Below are 19,547 nucleotides of genomic sequence, written 5' to 3'. Positions count from 1 at the left end.
GAAGAGTGTACACTTGGGTGTACAGTGTGTTTGATCTAGCAAGGGGGGAATTCTTTTGTCCACTCCTCAGAATGTTATAAAAAGCTTTTTGAATAAATGGAAGAGGCCATTGGGTTTTGTTCCAGGTCCTCCCAAAGCTATCCTGTGTTTCTATCTTTCTCCTCTTTGCTATCTGTCTATCTACTATTTTCTTATCCCTCTCTCCTCCTCATAAGAACCCTGGAAAAGATGGGAGCTGGCCTCCCGCAAGAGTGAAAGGGACAGTCAAGGAAACCAGAGCCAAAGAAATAAAGCCTGCCCTTGACAGATTCAGCATGAAAACCAATCCCTGAGCATAAAATCCAGCTAATCTTTGAGTTTGCCCAAACTCAGGGATTGAAATCTGACCAATTCTCACCCTGAAAATCTTCACCTTAGAGAAACTCTGCCCCGAAGAAACTCTATATAATCCCCATACCTGTTCAGTTTGGAGCTATGTTTTCCAGGCCTGCAGAGGTAGCCACACTCCTGGATTTCTCCCTCCCAATAAATCCCTTGAATGAGATTTGGGTAACAACCTTTTTCATTGGAGTAAAGCAGGGCAGAGAAAGAACAACTTTCACCAGAGCAGAGCAGAGCAGAGCTGTAATAGCTCTCACTGGAGAGGAGCAGGTCTGGTACATCTCTGTGGGAAAATTCCCTTAGCAGAGCAGAGCTGGAAAGGGTCTAGCCAGAGAGGAGCATAACTGCTACATTTCTGTGTGGAAACCATCCTCCATCAGAATAGAGCTGTAGGTATCGCCTGGCTTCCAAAAGCCAGGATAGCTTTCCCTCCAGAGCTGTAACACTTTTACACCTAAGACATAATTCCTCACGTATTGAATACATAGTTTGTATTTATTTTGTCTGTGTCACTAACATTATCATTTTGTTTGTTTGTTTATTTGCTTGCTTGTTTGAGACAGAGTTTCTCTGTGTTTCTCTAGCTGTCTTGGAACTCATTCTGTAGACCTTGCTGGCCTCGAACTCACAGAGATCCACCTGACTTTGCTTCCTGAGTTCTGGGTAAGGCACGTGCCACCACTGCCCACTAGCATTAACATTATCATTAAAGAAATATCCATATTATTACTTTATATTATTTTGTTTATTCTTATTGCAGTTATAGAATTTCAATTTTATCATATCAGAAACAATTATGACATGATACTATTGGTATTAATGCTTCTCTTAAATATATTACTTTGAGAATATCAAGAAATACAAATATACAGAACATTTTGTTAACAAACCTGGCATGAGTTTGGATTTAAGTCTATATCCAAGTATTCTGATGTTCAAAGGGTGAACATTTCTGCTTGACTCTAATTTTTATTCAATGTGGAGACATGAAAATATGCTTTCCTTCAAAACTACATTTAATGAAATTAAGGGCTGTTATGGTTTACATATATTTACATCATTTAAATAATAAATTGTTATATTTTGTAATTAGTTCATCACTGTTAGTTAAGCTCAACTGAGTATTATAAGCAAGATACTTTCCATTTCTGTGGGTCACATTGAACTTTATGAAAATGAGGTTATAATATAATTAGTTTATAATCTATAAAACTTGTACTTTCTAATTCAGAGAAATATAAATAAAAATAAACACTAGAGTTTTACTAGGTCTTTACTTTACTTACAGATCAAGGAATTGCCTTTCTTCCCTGTTCTCATGAAATCTGTCTATGATATGGCTGTTATTGTTATTAAAATCACACACACATTTATATACATATATTATTACATTACTTTAAAGAGGTGAAATAAATGGATACAATAATATGTTTAGTATCAATAATCAGCACAATGTCAATTCAATAGAAATCAGCTTCTAATTACAAGTAATTTTGTGGGCATTTGGGGATTCACAGCTGTCATATGAAGAGCTTTGAAGTCATCTGTCCATATTTACAACAAAGAGTGTCAGGCAAAATTTAAAAATCAAATAAATTCTTAGCACAATCTAATAATTGAAAGTGCAGAGCCACTTTCTTTTCCGAAATCTGAAGAGACAGAAGAATTTACAGCTCCAGAGCCAAAATACATACTACAGAAGCACCCAAAAGCATAAGAGACAGGATAATTTGCAGCATAGTCATGATCAGTGGTTGGAGTCTGTGGACAGAGCATCATGAACAAGAAGATTATAGTTTTAGGGGTTGGACATACATTTCTGTAAGTCTCCTTTGTCTCCAGGAACTTCACCTGATTCTTTTGAAAAGAATGAAAACATGTAATGTTCTCCTGGCCATGGGAAAAATGATTCGTGCTACAGAAAAAAGAACAATATTAAACTGTCCAGCTCTTCATCAGGATGCTGACAGTAGAATTCTAAAACCTCACCCCATGATGGAAATACTAATTGGCCTTCTCTGTTTATATTTTCATTTTCAACCCAATAGAAGAAACAAATAATAAAAGCAAACCATAATCAATTGAGATCATGGCTTCAACAAATGGGGAAAATGGAATCCAGGACAAAGAGCAGGGGACACAGGAAAAAAATAAAACAGCTGCACTACTAGGGGAGACACAGAAAGTTCAGAGAAAGCTTGATTCCCAAGAGATGGGCACAGTGAATAATTGAAACTTTATCAGTGGATTACATGGCTGACTTTGGCTCCCTGCCTTCGAGCCTACCACCACCGCAGCAACCCTCCAGGGTGATTACAATACTGGAGCTAGACAAGATGCACAGGTTCTTGCAGAGGGGATCTCCCTGCAGAAATACCCAAGCCAAGTGAATGGAAAAAGGAAATAAAAGACATAAGGGAAATGGCATGCCTCTAGCTACAATTATAGGAAACAGAATAGAGCCTAATTTCTAGCTAGTTTAACATAAATCCTTAAAGATTTATTGACCCTAACTTGTATTTCCTAGTGTCTGGTTTTTAAAAATATATTCCAGTACATCTCAAAACAACAGCAGCAGCAACAACAATAAACTGCACAGTCTGAAGAGACAAAATATTCAATGCAGCCTCTGATAATTTAGATGTTGGAACTAGCTAATAAGAATTATGAAATAAGTATGATAAATACACGAAGGGCTTTCAAGGAAGCATTAGAGAATATGAACATAAGAACAGAAGTGGGCCAGGCGGTAGTGGCCCATGCCTTTAATCCCAGCACTCGGGAGGCAGAGGCAGGCGGAATTCTGTGAGTTCGAGGCCAGCCTGGGCTACCAAGTGAGTTCCAGGAGAGGTGCAAAGCTACACAGAGAAACCCTGTCTCGAAACCCACCCCCCCAAAAAAAAGAAAGAACAGAAGTGGAGTGGGAACAGAGGGATGGGAACCCTAAGGAAAAAAAAAAGTAAAAGAAAATTCTTAGAATGGCTAGGTCCCGGGTGGAGCTCTGGGAGTCCAATTAGTGAGAAAGAGGAAGGTTTATATGAGCAAGAATTGTTGAGACCAAGGTTGGATAAAGCACAGGGACAAATAGCCAAATGAATGGAAACACATGAACTATGAACCAATGGCTGAGGGGTCACCAACTGGATCAGGCCCTCTGAATGGGTGAGACAGTTGATTGGCTTGACCTGTTTGGGAGGCATCCAGGCAGTGGGACCAGGTCCTGTGCTCATTGCATGAGTTGGCTGTTTGAAACCTGGGGCTTATGCAGGGTCGCTTGGCTCGGCCTGGGATTGGACCTGCCTGGACTGAGTCTACCAGGTTGATCTCAGTCCGCGGGGGAGGCTTTGCCCTGGAGGAGGTGGAAATAGGGGATGGGCTGGGGGGAAGGTGAGGGGGGGCGGGAGGGGGGAGAACAAGGGAATCCGTGGCTGATATGTAGAACTGATCTGTATTGCAAACTTTAAAAAAAAAAAAAAGAGCTCATGAAGTTGGGAGGGGAGAGTAGTGGTGGTAGCAAAGGATTAGGAAGGACTGGAAAGGGAGGGAATGGGGGATGGATTTAACCATTTAATCATTATTATGCATGTATGAAAAATCTCTAACGAAAATTAAAAAAATGAATAAATAAAAAAATGCTACAATAGAAATAATTAATTCTTTAATGGGTCCATTACTAAATTTCACATTGCAATGGGAAGGATCAATGGCCTTTAATAATTCATAGGAACAAAAGCTAATTATATTGGAACATTGAAAACATATAGGATAATATGAAAATATAGAATTTCTCATATAAAAGTTCAGAAAGAGGAAAAAGAACAGTGTATAAGTAATGTTTGAATAATGGCAGAGCAAGTTATAAAACATATAACATCCAATACCATATTTTAGATTGAAGAGTAACAAGTAAGACTTTTCTTTTAGAAATAGGGAAGTTCAGGTAGAACAAAAACCGATACAGGTGAGAAATTCCTAACTTTATCGTATTTGCAGCATCCAGTGACTTCCTTCCCAAGGGAACAGTGTAGGTAAAGAAACAGTAATTTTTGAATGAAAACCTGAAAAAACAGTACCACCACGGGGACAGTATAGGTAAAGAAACATAGTAATTTTCGAATGAAAACCTGAAAAAATAGTGCCACCACCACTATGTGATAAAGGCTCCTATTGTCAAGGGTACATTGTGTTGACAGCTGTACCCTGCTAGCATAGGACAAGAATAATATCAAGTATCTGCTGTACCTAATTCCAAAACTTCACATACCGAAGATAATAGCAAGAAAACCCAAAATAAACCACAAGAGAGCCAGAGTCTAGAAAATAACTAAGAACAACTCCAATTATTATAGTTAAGAACATGGGGGAAATTTGAGAGGCTCTTAGAGTCTAGGTCTACCTAGTATAATAACAAAGGTGACATGATTACTAAATGAAATATAGGACTGAGTTGAATCCAAGAACATAATAAATTATAAACATAATGTATAAGCACAAAATACAATATATGTATAAGACAAATACAAAACAAAAGAATTTCAAATGTTTGGTTTTACAAGTTTATACAATTTTACATTTGGCATTAGGGAAAATAACAACAGGTATTGCGTTAGAAAAATCTTTCCAATACATAGGAGGGACCCAGCTGGAAGTACCCCAGAAGCTTCTCCCTGAGCATTAGTTCTTGTAGTGTCTGAAGACCACTTGGAAGCTGCCAAGGAAGAAAAGTAATCAAGTCCTAACAAGTTGTATAGTCTATAAACCACAACCATAACAATAACTATCAAGGCAAATTACCCCAAGGTTACAACAGTGGGATTTATATCTTGGGGTAACCATCGGGGTTCTAATTAGACTTAAGGGCTCTCAATACAAAGGAATCCACACCTGGTAGTGTATAACTAAGAAACTACTTTTGGCTAGTGAGGTCAGGGAACCTAGAGGAGAATCTACCACTACCACTTTCTGTAGCTGGAGAATTTTTCTCCAGCTCCCACCGCCAAGTCCCGCCAGTTCCAGAGCACACTTATAAAATAAACATACAGACTCTTACATTATTTAAACGGCTTGGCCATTAGCTCAGGCCTATCATTATCTAGCTCTCACTCTTATATTTAGCCCATTTTTATTAATCTTTACTTTGCCACGTGGCTCGTGGCTTACTGGTACTTTACATCTTCCTTGTCTTTGCAGTCGCTCCAGCCAGTCTCTCCTTCCTTCCTCCTTTCTCAATTCTCCTCTTTCCTTGTCCCACCTATACTTCCTGCCTGGTCACTGGCCAATCAGTGCTTTATTTATATAGAGTGATATTTTTTATATTAATTTTACTGTCTCTTTAAAGACTTTATTTTTTAAAACTATGTATTTGTTTATATAACTGTATATATCACCTTTTTTGCTCTTTTAAGCCTACGTATATTTTACACACATTTTAAACTATTACATCTGAATCTGTCTTATTGTGAATCTCTTGTTTTAAACTGTAGCAGCTGTGACTGCTGGCTCCACCCACCTCAGCTTCCCAACATGGCGGTGGTTTACCGCCAGCTCTGGGAGCTATCGTGGGTCTATGTTTTTATCTAAGCAGCATGTAGCCCAGAAACCTCTTTTTTTGTTTTGTACTAGCAAAGTCTAAATCCACCATGTAGCTTAATGTGTCACTTGTAGAGGCCTCATTCCTGCCATACTGTAGGTCGAGTGCATAGCTAGGAACCCGCCATAGTAGCTCAAACCCGCAGCTGTTGTTCATTTGAGAGAGACAATTAGGAAGCTGTTTTTAGCTCCATTTTATAATCTTTTTTTTTCAGTTTTTAGGTGAAAACTCTTGCCGCACGTTGGGCGCCATTTGTAGCTAGATTTTTCCTGCCTGGCCCACAGTCAGGACAAATCTCTCTCACCTGCCAGTTCCACAGCCGCTCAGACCCAACCAAGTAAACACAGAGACTTATATTGGTTACAAACTATATGGCCGTGGCAGGCTTCTTGCTAACTGTTCTTACAGCTTAAATTAATCCATTTCCATTAATCTATACCTTGTCACATGGCTCGTGGCTTACCGGCATCTTCACATGCTGTTTTTCATCATGGCGGTGGCTGGCAGTGTCTCTCTGACTCAGCCTTCTACTTCCCAGCTTTATTCTCCTCCTTGTCCTGCCTATACTTCCTGCCTAGCCAATGGCCAATCAGTGTTTTATTGACCAATCAGCAACACATTTGCCATACAGAACATCCCACAGCAACTTTCATAAATCAGTATAATTCCTAGCTGCATTTTCAACACTTATTCTTATGCTCACCGAGAAGTATAGTTGATCATCCCTCATCAAAGAAGGTACTTTTTGTAGCAGACTGAAGTCATTCTAGAAATTCACAAGTGGTTAAAACATGGAGATCAACTCACAGTGGGTGCCCAGCCCAAATTGATACATCTACAGTATGGCCTTCACACCTAATGCTTCCCTAAATGCTCAGAGAACATTTTAGAAAATGGGGTAGAAATATTTTAAGAAGCAAAGCACAAGGAAGTCTTCTGTAACTGTATCATTTTATATATGATAAGGAAACAGCACTCAAGAAATCTAAAAATATGTTTGCCTAAACAAAATTTGAACAATGACAAGACCACTTGGCATGCCAATGTGAATTGGGGAAAATCTCATAAGGCCTTAACCCTAAATGCAGAGCCACAGGCAAATAATGGCTCCTGAGAAAGGGATAATCAGTCTATTCTCAGGTCAAGGTCATATTGTGTGTGTGTGTGTGTGTGTGTGTGTGTGTGTGTGTGTACAATCCTCCCCCACACGTATAAACTATCACACAGATACCTACAAAATACAAATTCACACAGGTCCATAGCACATAAACACACAGAGACACATACACACATATTCACACACCATACAAAGAGAATGTTTTATTCCTTTATATATAAGTTGATAATTTCATCTAATGGCATAGATGAAGCATTGGATCGTCAATATCAGAATTTGGTTTTAAACAAAGTAATTATAGAACATGGACATGCTGTATTATTTTATATATCAGAACATAATTAATGAATAAACTCTGTGGATTTTGCCTCAAAATTTCCTAGGAAAAGTTGATACTACATTTTCTTTTTTCATTCTAAAAAAAAGGATAAGCTATTTTGACACTATTTTGAAGGATTTAAGCATGTTTCAGTTTATCTGAAGTTGCTTTAATTTGGAGATTCTTACAAAATTACTCAACATCAGAACCATATTTTCAAAAAGGAGATAAAGAACTTCGTTTACATGCATCTGGAGAGATTTCTAATGAACAAGATGGGAGGTTAATTTGGTCCCTTGATTAGAAAACCTGTGTTACGTTTCATCCATATGTACGCCAGCTGACTTTGCTTCATAAGTGAAGACTATTCTTGCTGTACTGATTAGCAGGGTATTTTTGAGGTTGGACTTCCAAAAGCATCAGTCTGTTAATTCTCACGACTTTTGGAGTGTCTTATTTTTGACAGATGAGACAACTTTGAGAGGCCAGTGACATGCCACAGGATGCTTAGCCTTCTGCACAAGGAGCCCACAAGGCCTGTTTTGAAATCTCAGTTAGCTGTCTCCATACACTTTCTAATTTAGTGTATTGCAAATAATACTGTTAAGAGCTAAATTACACTACTTGGTCCTCAAAGTATGCTGATGTACTGGCCCTCACTATCTCAGAATGCATACTGCTATAGCAAGAGTATCTTTCTGGATATAATCAAGTTCAACTGGGGTAATAAGAATGGATTGCAAGTCTGATATAACTGCTTCTTACCCATTTTTTTCTTTCACAATTAAGTTAGATGTAATAAAAGCAGCTTACCTTACAATTTATTGCAATAAACATCCCAACCAGTAAATAATCTAATACGCTCATGAAGTAAGATTAATTACTTTGCTTTATGATGTGTATATATAGTTTAAATGGTAATATTTTATTTGAATATGTTGCATAATATTTTCTAAAGTAATGTTACCTATCTTTTAAGTGTCTGTGATTTCTTAAGATCATTTTTTAAAGTTTTTGTAACCATTGAGTCATCTCTCCAGCCCCAGGAATGTTTTGTATTTTGCATTTCTTTTTTTAATTGATTCCTCTCTCATATATTACATCCTGGACTGCAGTCTCTCCTCCCTCCTTCCTCCCTACCTCCCTTTTCCCCAGAGGCATTCCTCCTTTGTTTCCCTCTAGAAAAGGGCAGACCTCCCAGTGATATCAACCAAATGTGGCATATCTTGTTGCAGAAAGACAAAGCACATCTACTCATATTAAGACTGGACAAGGCAAATAAAAAAAATAAATAAAAAGACTAGACAAGGCAACTAACTGACAGAGACTAAAACAATTGTTAAAGATGAGTCACTCTATAGCATTTTTTTAAAACTAAAAATCATTTAAATACATATATCATCACAAAAGAGTCTTTTCTACTTTATCAAAGCCAGTTCATGTAATTTCATTTTTACTCATACACAAAAATACTTATGTGCAAGTACTTTATCCATTAATAAACATAATTTGGCACTTGTGCAGTGCATCGCTCTAATTGCAACCTTTTATTTCATGCTAAAGACAGCGTCAAACTACGGCAAGAGGAGGAATATTTTCTGTCATGAAAGGGTTTAATTATGTCGTCTCACGGTTGTCTTTGTTGCTTAGTGTTCGCCTCCCATTCAAAACACAATATTCCAATTTATCAAGGAATCATTCTACCTGTTCTTTTATCTCCAATTTAACATATTCATCCAAATGCTTTCGACATAATTATTTTTGATGTGTCTACATTTGTCTTAGTTTCAAGTGAAATGGTTTATTTCTAGATGCTTTTAGTCCTAACTGCTACCATTAGCAAGAAGTATGCTATTCCAAAACATGCAAAAAGGGAATGTAAAACATATGAACACTTATATAAGACAAAGATTTGGAAGTCCTTAGATGAGGGGATGAAGAAAGAAATCTGTATTCTGTATCTGATAGCAGTTTGAATGGGGCCATCTGTATCCAGATTCGTTTATGTGAGTTAGACACTATATGAAATCCATGTTTAGTATTCTGTGGAGCATAAATCAGGTAAAGAAAAAGCAATATACTATGTTCATCCTTTAAAATTATTTTGAACAATTTAAACTTCTTTAATCAGTACCTGTTAGCAATTGGAATTGCAGCTTTTGCAGATTTTTTAAATGTTTGTGTCTGACTTCCCTTATAGGAGAATAAGCTTTGAATTGTACAAAGTATGCAGGGATCTCCTTCAAATGCACTGTTAACTAAGAAGCATCATACACATACTGGAGAGCTGTAACTCAAGCCTTCCAATATTCTGTACGATGATACTTGTCTAACTGATGTTTCAGTTTTATTTATCCACTTTAAGGATTTTAAAAGTACATAATATCTACATTTTAAAAGATAACAATCATTAAATTTTCATAAATACTTGATAGGCAGAGTTACTGTTAGTCGAGTATCAACTCATGAGAATCACAGTCTCCTCATCCATCAAGTGATAATTGTAATAGTTTGTAACTAAGCAAGATAATTGAGTAAAAAAAATGAATGTTAAGGACTTTTTGTCTTTTATGAGCCTTTCTTGTACTCATAAATATATAGTATGCATATTGCATGTGTATAATAATGGCAGTTTGTAAGCTCAGTAGTGGAGAATAAACAGGGCAAGCAGCTGAGCTTGTTAGGGGAAGCTATTTAAATTAAGCATACTTTGCACAGACCATTTTCCTGTGGTAAAGTTTTTGAGCAGATTGTGAAATTAAGTGAATGGTTTCTAAAAGTATCCAAGGGAAGTGCAAAGTGTTTGAATCCTGAATACAGCATGTTTGCTATCTTGCAAGTCACACTGAAGGGTGAATGATAGAAATTTAGAATGAATGTAATAGAGACTAAGCCCGGAGGTGTGACTGATCTGAGCACTGGGAGACTGGGCAGATGCTGCTCACTGTAGTACAGGGATGGTGCTTGCCTGGGTGAGGATAGCAGTTACTAAGAACTCCAGCTGGAAGTCTGCTTGTGTCTGAAGAGAGCCACTTGGCTGTTGATGAAGAATGGGATGGTGAAAGCAGTGTGGAGGCACAGAGTGCATGGGGGACTTTTGCATATCTCTGACTTCCTTAGGTCTCTTGGGCAGCTAGCCCTGCCCTGGATGCCTTCTAACCATTTTCTTGGAGCTGAATTTCTGTTAATAAAGTCTTATTCAAATATTATGTTAAAAATCTGTCCCCGATTATTGTTTCTAAGGTCTTTCCACAAGTACTCCTGCTACATTTACCATTTGTGTTTTCTTCAAAAACTTATCATAAATTTGTTTATGATATTGTCACTTCTTTACTTATTCTTTCATTCACTAGCACAAGAATGAGGCTGCATCTTTTATTTTTCAGTTACTCTTGTCTTCATTGCAAAAAATGCAACGAGAACATGGCATGTATTTATTTAAGTTATATTAAAATCACAGACAGACAGAATTACTAAAAAACACATGACTTATAGAACTTTAGTACACTAGAGACAGAGAATGTTTTGTTTATTTTGTGTGTATGTGTGCAAACTTACACATGAGTGCCATAATATGCATATGTAATGTAGTGCATGTAAAGGTTCAAAGGAGAACTTGCAGTAGGTAGTTTTCTCATTCCACCATGCAGGTCATTGTAATCACTCTCAGATCATCAGGGTTGCATGGCAATAGCCATTAGGCCATCCCTAGAGACTGTTTCATTGAGTATAATATAGTTGAGCTTCTCTGTCCCTCTTTATCAACTTGTCTTCAAACTCATGCCCTTGTCCTTACCCACCAGGCTTGGATAACTACTCACAATTACTCTCAAAGACTAATCAAGCCCATTTTGCTTCTTTGATACAAGTTAGAGTTATTATTTTATTGCTGTTGTTGTGACAAAATACCTGAAAATGTAACTCCTGGAAAGAAATAATTATATTGGTTGATGGTTTGAATGTACAGTCCACCCTGAAATATAGTGCTCTGTGCATGATGTGCCTGATCACATTGAATCAACATTCAGGAAGTGGGAAGAGATGAAAACGCTCCTGTGATATTCCACTCACTCTCTCTTGTACTCAACTTGGGACCCCAGACCATGAGGTGATAGACATTCATGGTAGGTTTTTCCACCTCAGTTAAACAACTCAGGAAATGCTTTCACAAACATATGCAGAAGTTTATGTTTCACTGAATCTAAATCACAAGAATTTGACAAGAATAGTTATCATGCAGCATCTTTCCTTAGCTCAGGATAACCTCAAAATCATATAGTTCAAGAAGCCCTTTGACTTTTAAGATTCTCATCGTTCTTCTTCCTAGAATAATAGGATTGGGGGCACACATTGCCATGGCTAGCTCTGATTAGATTGTTTTCTCCATAGCTGTCTGGTCATTTTTGTCTTGATTTCAGCTGAAGTCATGTAATTATCCCATTACTACTTTCCACCTAGTAATTTTCCAAATCCTGGCCTACACCCATTGTCTCATCCTGGCTAGACGTATTAGTCAGGGTAATGTAGATTGACAGGATTTATAAAATAAAGCTCTCTCTCTCTCTCTCTTTCTGTATATGATATATATGTATGTATAAGTATATATACATATAGAACACATCCCCTTTGTATATATTATATAAATATATATAATATATATATATTTTATATAATATATATATATTAATATATATATATATTATATATAAAGGCTCTATTAGAATGACTTACAGGCTGTGTTCCAGCTAATTTATAAACAGGTACCAATGCACAGAAGACCCAAAAATCCAATAATTATTCAGTTCATGAGACTGGATGTCTCAACTGGTCTTCCATAAAGGCTAGAATCCTAAAGAAGTAGGCTTTAATACCATTGAAAAAATGGACTTGCCAACAAGGCAGGCGTAAGTAGGTAGAAAGAAAGAGAGGTTGCCTCTTCCATGCTCTTTATATAGCCTTCCAGCAGAAAGGGTGGCCCAGATTAGGTGTGGCCCTTCCCACCTAAAAAGGTCTGGATTAAAGGTATATCTTTCCACCTAAAAAAGATACAGATTAGAGGTGGCCCTTCTCATCTAAAAAGGTTTGGATTAAAGGTGAATTTTTCCACCTCAAAGATACAGATTAGAGGTGGAACTTCCTACTTCAAATGATCCAATTAGGCAAAAAAAATCCCTCACATGTGCCCCCAGATATTCTGGTGTTTTAGTTAATTCCAGATGTAGTCAGATTGACAACCAAGTATAGCCATCACACTAGAAATCTTCATTTCTCACTGTACTTGTAGTTGAGTATAATTGATTATTTACTGATGTTATACTTCAATTTTAATAATCCTGGATACAATCTTCCCTAGCATTTTAACAAGTGTCAAAGTAGTGTTATCTTCAACACCAGTATATATAAGCATTAAAATCATTAAATTAATTATTAAAAATTATTACTCTTGCTGCATATTTATAGTCTTTTTTCTTCATAATTATTCAAATTTATAAATTTGCCTATATCACAAAAGTCCTAAAATATTTAGTATACATTATTGATTCTGTTATATTTATGGCAAGTTATTTATTCAAAGTAGTTATTCCTCAAATGAGTGTAAACAGATGAAAATGTAATGCTTACTTCATTATTAAAACCAACAAAAATTCACCGAAAACTGAAAACATTGCCGAAAAGCACGGTCTATTCGATAGTGAATTGCCTGGAACTTCTCTTTTATTCTTCCTCACATGGGCCTATCCATTAGACACATTTTTTAAAAACTTGAAATCCTATATATTAGTGTTTCATTTATTTAGTTTATACTTTATGTGTTTTGTTCTAATGAGGCTTCAGGTATTAGTAAATATTGCATACATACAATATTTCTAAAAACTTTATAGCGCAGATTTTATACTGAGGTTCCTGATTGCGTGTTTACAATGTTATCTTTTCTTTTTAAAAATATGTTTACTAGCTCTTTGAGATTTTCACACAATGGTGTTTGTCATAGTCACCCTCCCTCCTCTGTCTTCCAGTTTCTGACTCCCTTACCCTTTCCATCCATCTTTGCATCTTTCTCCCACCTCCATCAAGGCCAGTAGTTGCTAGTCAAGTGCTATTGAATGTGTGGCCTTCCACTGGAGTATGGCTGACTCATCAGGGGCTATGCTCTTAGAAGAAAACTTACCCTTCCTCTCCCAGCAGGTAGTAATTGGCAGTAGCTAATCGACTAATGGTGAACTTTGTGCCCATCTACCCTATCAGTCCTAGAATTCATGTGGTTTGTGCTCTCCCAGATCTTATGTGTGCAGTTTTAACCTCTAAGAATTCCTATATGCAGTTTCCTAGCTATGCCTAGAACACACAGTTTCCTTATAGTCATCTACCATGCCTGGTTCTTATGGGCTTTGTGCCACCTCTTTCACAATGATGCCTGAACCTTTGTATAAAGGTATGCAGTATATATGTTCCATTTAGGTCTGAACATCCTATAGTTTCTTATTCTCTAGACCTGTTTTGTTGTGGGTCTCTGTGTGCATCATTTCATACAAACAGATATTTCTATGATGAGGGTGAAAAGATATCTTACTGGTGGATATAACAATACCATAATCAAATCTGGATTAATACTCTTCATTTAACAGAATAATAGTGTCAGGGTCTCTTCAATGTCAATTATCTATCTAGATTATTGGTGAGACTTATTAGGTTCACAGTTCATTATACTTAGAAATACAAACATTACATGGTTTCTTTTTATGAAGTTATTAACTTCTATACTTTAAATATGTGTGTTTCATTTAGAATATCCACAGATGTTCTCTATCTACTAAGTGACTGGGGGTTATAGAGGAGATTTTTCAAGGAAGAAGAAATAGACTATCATGTTATGAAGATATAAAGGAAAACTAGGTAAGGAAGTGGGGAAGATCCTGGAGGACTTGGGGGAGAGGAAGAATAAATTAAACTATTATATGAAAAAAATTAAAAAATAATAAACAAAAATAATTTCTAAGCATAGTTCTTATCTATGTTGATAGACCTAGGAAATGTTTCCATTTAAAAGAATATCATGTGGCTTTTCAGTGGTGAAGATCATTTTTCTTGCCCTTGGCATTCCTTACTTACCTATAGTTCTTTGTGTAGTATTGAGGCCCTGTTAGATTTCCACCTTCTTTGTTAGTATGTTTATTGGTGTCATCTTTGCTGAGGTCCTGTTTAGAGAGACGTATCAAATGATCAGCCCTTAAATCAAATACATACAAGTGACAGTATATGGACTGATCATGTTACATTTATATATTTATATCAACTCCACATATATATGTGTATATATATGGAGTTAATATATATATTATATATATATGTATATGTATAAATATAAACACTTTATATATTTAGGAAGGTTTGGAAGGAAGAAAGGCAAAGGGTAAGTGATGGAATTATACTTTAATTTCAAAAATTTAGAAACTCGCAAATTTAATGTGAGAGACGTGGTGGGTTACACCGGTAATCTCTCACTTGGTAAATGAGGCAGAGGTGTTTCTCTGAGTAGGAGGTATGCCTGAAATATACGGTATCTCAGTGGCAATTCAGCCTACAAAATGAGATTCTTCCTCAATCAAACAAACTAGCTAGCTTGCTAACTAAGTAACTAAATAAGTAACTAACTACCTAAGATCCAAAGAAAACAAGTATATGGTTTATGCCATTCAACAATGTGTTTTTGCCACCATGATTATTGTTGTTATTTTTTGTGGTGATATTTTATTTGTGCTGAAATGTGGTGATATTTTATTTGTGCTTTGATAAATAAAGCTTGCCTGGAGATCAGAGGGAAAGGGGTAGCCATTTTAAGTAAATATAGTCAGGCAGCACACGCCCTTAATCCCATCACTTAGCAGGCAGGGTCTCTGTGTGTTCATGGCCACACTAGGGAACACAGCCAAGTGTGGTGACACACACCTTTAATCCTAGTACCAACCATAGAGACCTGGAGGTCTGTACAGACAGGCAGTGACAAGGAAGTGAGGTGGCTGGGCTAAGAGCCAATGAGAGGGCAGAAAAGCAAGGCACATAAAGGTGTGCATAGACAGGAAGTAGCTCGCATTTGGAAGCTGCAGAGTTGGTGAGATAAGGTTGGCTGGTGGCTTTTTCTGATCTCTCTAAGGCTTTCACCCCTACACTTGTCTTCATGTTTTTTTTGTTTGTTTGTTTTATTTTGTTTTTAATTTAATAAGACTAGTTAGAAATTTGTCTATAATTTTTATCCCTATTTTGATCATTCTCTTTACTATTTTATCTCAACCTCACAAATAAGTAAACATAATCCCGAAATTATCAATTGTTTGGGTTTTAAAGAAGAAAGTTAATTGTGTAAAAAGATCCTTTCTTCAAATACTGTCAGGATTAGTCTTATATATACCCAAGTGTTATCCTTAATTATCTTTTTATTAGTGAACTTATTTTGTGTAGGTATTGAATGGAACTCAAAGTCTTGTACATGTTATGCAAGCATTATATCATTAAAAAAGAGTAACCATTCTCAACTCTAGTGTTTTTAGACTCTAGTTATTTTTTAAATTAAAGGTTATTAACCTGATATACTTTGAAGTGTACAAGCTATGTGATTTGGTTCTAGAAATAATCTTGGGAAACAAACAATGTATTTTAAAAAGTAATTATGGTAATAAAATTAAATATGATGCAAATTATGTTAACAAAAGTTTGCTTTCATTAAATAATTTACAAAGTTCTTATATATTATCTCATGTTTCTTATATTAATAAACACTTTTTAGAGTATGCATTTTGCAAAGTATATGATCAATTTGTTTCGAATATTAGTAAATAGCTTCAGGAGATTTTTAGTCTAATCCAATGAAATTTCTCTTTTCAATTTTCACCTTTATTGCAAATTTTTTTTAAGATGAATACTAATAACACTCTGACAAAACTCTCTCTCTGCAGGGCAATTTTTGTTTATGTATTTAAGAATGTAATTTCAGTTCTCACTACTCTGTACTGCTACTGAAACATGATTTCTAAATACAACAAATTGCCTTTCTCTAATGATCTCACCTTGGAGGTAAAATTGAAGTAGTTTCACTGTGTCACTGTAGCACAAATCTTTAAAGTTCTTATTAGTGAAAACAAACCTGGAGCCAGTTATTGGGGTGAATGCTAGAAGATCAGAGAGGCAGAACAAGCCACAACTACCTCAATTGCCAATTCCTCAGCTAATTCTGTTTCCTCTAAGCTGAACTGTGCTGCTCAAAAGCCTAAAAGCTTAACCAGGCTCTAGTTCCTCAACCTTATGCCTTAAATACTTTTCTGCATCCTGCCATTACTTTCTGGGATTAAAGGTGTGAGTCACCATGCTTGGCTGTTTCCAGTGTGGCTTTGAACTCACAGAGATTCAGGCAGATCTCTGCCTCTGGAATGCTAGGATTAAAGGCATGTACTACCACTGCCTAACCTCTATGTTTAATATTGTGGCTGTTCTGTTCTCTGACCCCAGAAAGTTTTTTAGAGTGTACAATATTTCGGGGAACACAATACCACCACATGTCACTATTATCTATTCTTCATCCTATTTTTATTTCAAAAATGAAAACTGCTTTGTAGAATGTTTTCTCCTTGTGAACAAAAAAGTACAGGGGATATTTCAATATACTGCTGATATTACCTGTATTGGAATGATAATGTCTAAGTTAGTTCTTTCATAGATGAAAGCATATATCAAATGAACTTTGAAATTTTTCTTTTAAAATTTGAGATTATAATATAATTACATGATTTACTCCTTCTTTTTATACTTTTTAATCCCACTATATAATCATCTCTGCTTTCTTTCAAATTCTTGGGCTTGTTTTCATTGTTTGTATATACATGTATGCACATGCATATAATATATTCCTATGTATATAATTACAATGCTTTGAGGGATGACCATTGGGTATTAGATAATTAATTGGTGTGCTATTTCATCCCTTAGTTTTCTGTAGTTCTTTGAGGATGTTCTCCAGTTCATATTAGCATGTCTATAATTGTTCTTCTTTAGCTCATGTTTAGTATTTATTCATTTTTGTTCATGCATGGTTAGAGTAGGAAGTACTTGAGGTTCGGGGAATCCTGTTAGTGATATGAGTTTTGAAAAGTTAAATATAATTTGCTTCATCATGTACACAAGGCTATTTTGCAATTATTTCACTGAAATCTTACTTTAACAGTGCTATTTTTTTTAAACAATTCAATGTCAATTTTTCATTTCTTGGTGTTACTCATCAAGTTACTTTACTTTTATAAACATTGAGTAAAATAAATTTAAACTAAAGCTCTAAAGTTTACATAGAATAATACTTATGGAATTATGTGGTATGATTTAAATAAACATTTTTTTAGAATATCTCTCCCATCACAATCAAAGTTGTTCCATGTTAAAACATGATTATGAAGAATTTTGAAATGTACTGAATATTACATTAATCTTTGAGGAAACAGAGAACCATAGGCATAACACACATTAAAACTTGTATATATTTTCCATATTACTTGAGCATTGGAATTTTTCATGTATTATTTATTAATGTAAATAATGTTTATTGGGATTTCTGAGAACAATGGGAAATTTTTATATTCTACTATCTAGGATATTAACTTTCATGAGAACAATATTCATTGACTAAAGTGGTAACCAAATCTCTGTTTTCCTGGGATCTTAAAATAATGAGTCAAGAGTAATGAAGTGTGGGAATTAAAAGAAAAATATCTGGACAGTGAAATGTTATAAAAGTTCAGGTTTATCCAATGAGACCACTGCAAAAATTCTTGCCCTGTTTTTCACTCAATGTATACACTGTTAGATGCACATATCACCAGAGTATAACAAGCAAAATATTATGTTCAATTTATTTTCTGAAATTGTATATTTGTACTTACACGTTTATAAACTAATTTCCCATGTTTTTCTGACATCTCAGGTGTAGCTTGTCAGGGACACTGAGTTCATATTTCATTTCTGTTATTTTCAACTTCTCCATTAATGCCACCAATGAGCCATACCTAATCCCATAGACAAAACAAAATCACCAAAGAGCATTTACTCAATCAGTGTCAAAAACATTCTCATTTGAAACCTGTTCTGCTACAACAGGCAGGTGAGACGGCCCTAAGACAATACTAAATGACAGGTTAATGTGGATAAATGGGAGGCAAAAATGAATTGAAAAAAAATTGTCAAAGTGTAAGAATAAAATTAAGCTAAGCTGTGTCTTATCAAGTATAATTTCCCTGATTTAAACACCCTTGCAGAGCTCTCTGTTGCAATTCCATTCTTCCTTGAAAACTGTGCTCAGGCTCTATCTCTTTCAAGATTTGTTTTTCAAACATCTGTTACTGCAATGAAGTTTCTTCCATAATGAGCTTACTCAAGATTTTATTGAGTACCTACTATACGAGAGATATTGTTACTGCTATCAATGCAGAACTGGGAAAAAAAACTGCTACACTCACTCTTGTTTCCTTGGAATTCTTCCTGGGTGGTCTCATTCTCAATCTGTGCTGCCCCTTCTGTGCTGGCTCTGGAATCTCCGTCATAATGCATTTTTATCATCAGTCCCCAACTCTGGCCTGGCTGGCTTTATCTTTTCCTTTGTCTGGATACTCAAAATAATACTCACCACCCTACTTATCTGTGGCTTCTCTTCTTCCACTGGAGTGACTCTATCTCCATATATAGAAACATGTGTGATTATTATATAAAGCAGTTCTTTCCATTTGTTATGGAAGTATTTGCTTTGTTAATTTTAGGGAAGCACTCTTCCCTTGATGCTGACTATGAAACAAGAACTTGAAGACTAGCAAAATAGTTACAAAATATTTGGGAGTGAAATACTTAGATTTTGAAACAAAGTACTGTTAACAGGCTGGTGTTTAAAGAATTTCTACTCCTTGGACTACTTTTCTCATTTTTCCCAAGTTGCTATAGAGAATACTTCTATACAGTGTTAGCAATACGTCTAGGTTGGTCACCATATGCCATATAATCATTCACCAGCAGTCTCTCTCTCTCTCTATAGCACTCAGACAAGGTAGGCATTGATAAGGATATATAATGGCCTGCAGTGAATTCCCACCCTGTGAGTCTCAGGGGCCATA

At 35.9% G+C, this 19,547-nt stretch overlaps 1 long non-coding RNA gene across 1 annotated transcript in view; it reads right to left on the bottom strand.

Annotated features, from left to right (window-relative positions):
- LOC131920554 (uncharacterized) overlaps positions 1 to 18,440 on the bottom strand; it is a 50,605-nt gene extending 32,165 nt beyond the window's left edge. The window contains exons 1-2 of the long non-coding RNA XR_009381701.1: positions 18,330 to 18,440; positions 14,518 to 14,603 (exon numbers count right to left, since the gene is read on the bottom strand). This is a non-coding gene — a long non-coding RNA (uncharacterized LOC131920554). The remainder of the gene's footprint in view (positions 1 to 14,517; positions 14,604 to 18,329) is intronic.
- Positions 18,441 to 19,547: the final 1,107 nt, after the last annotated feature.

The sequence above is a fragment of the Peromyscus eremicus genome, chromosome 10 (genome assembly GCF_949786415.1).
Source record: "Peromyscus eremicus chromosome 10, PerEre_H2_v1, whole genome shotgun sequence".
NCBI lineage: Eukaryota > Metazoa > Chordata > Mammalia > Rodentia > Cricetidae > Peromyscus > Peromyscus eremicus.
This window is presented reverse-complemented; position numbering and strand designations above follow the sequence as displayed.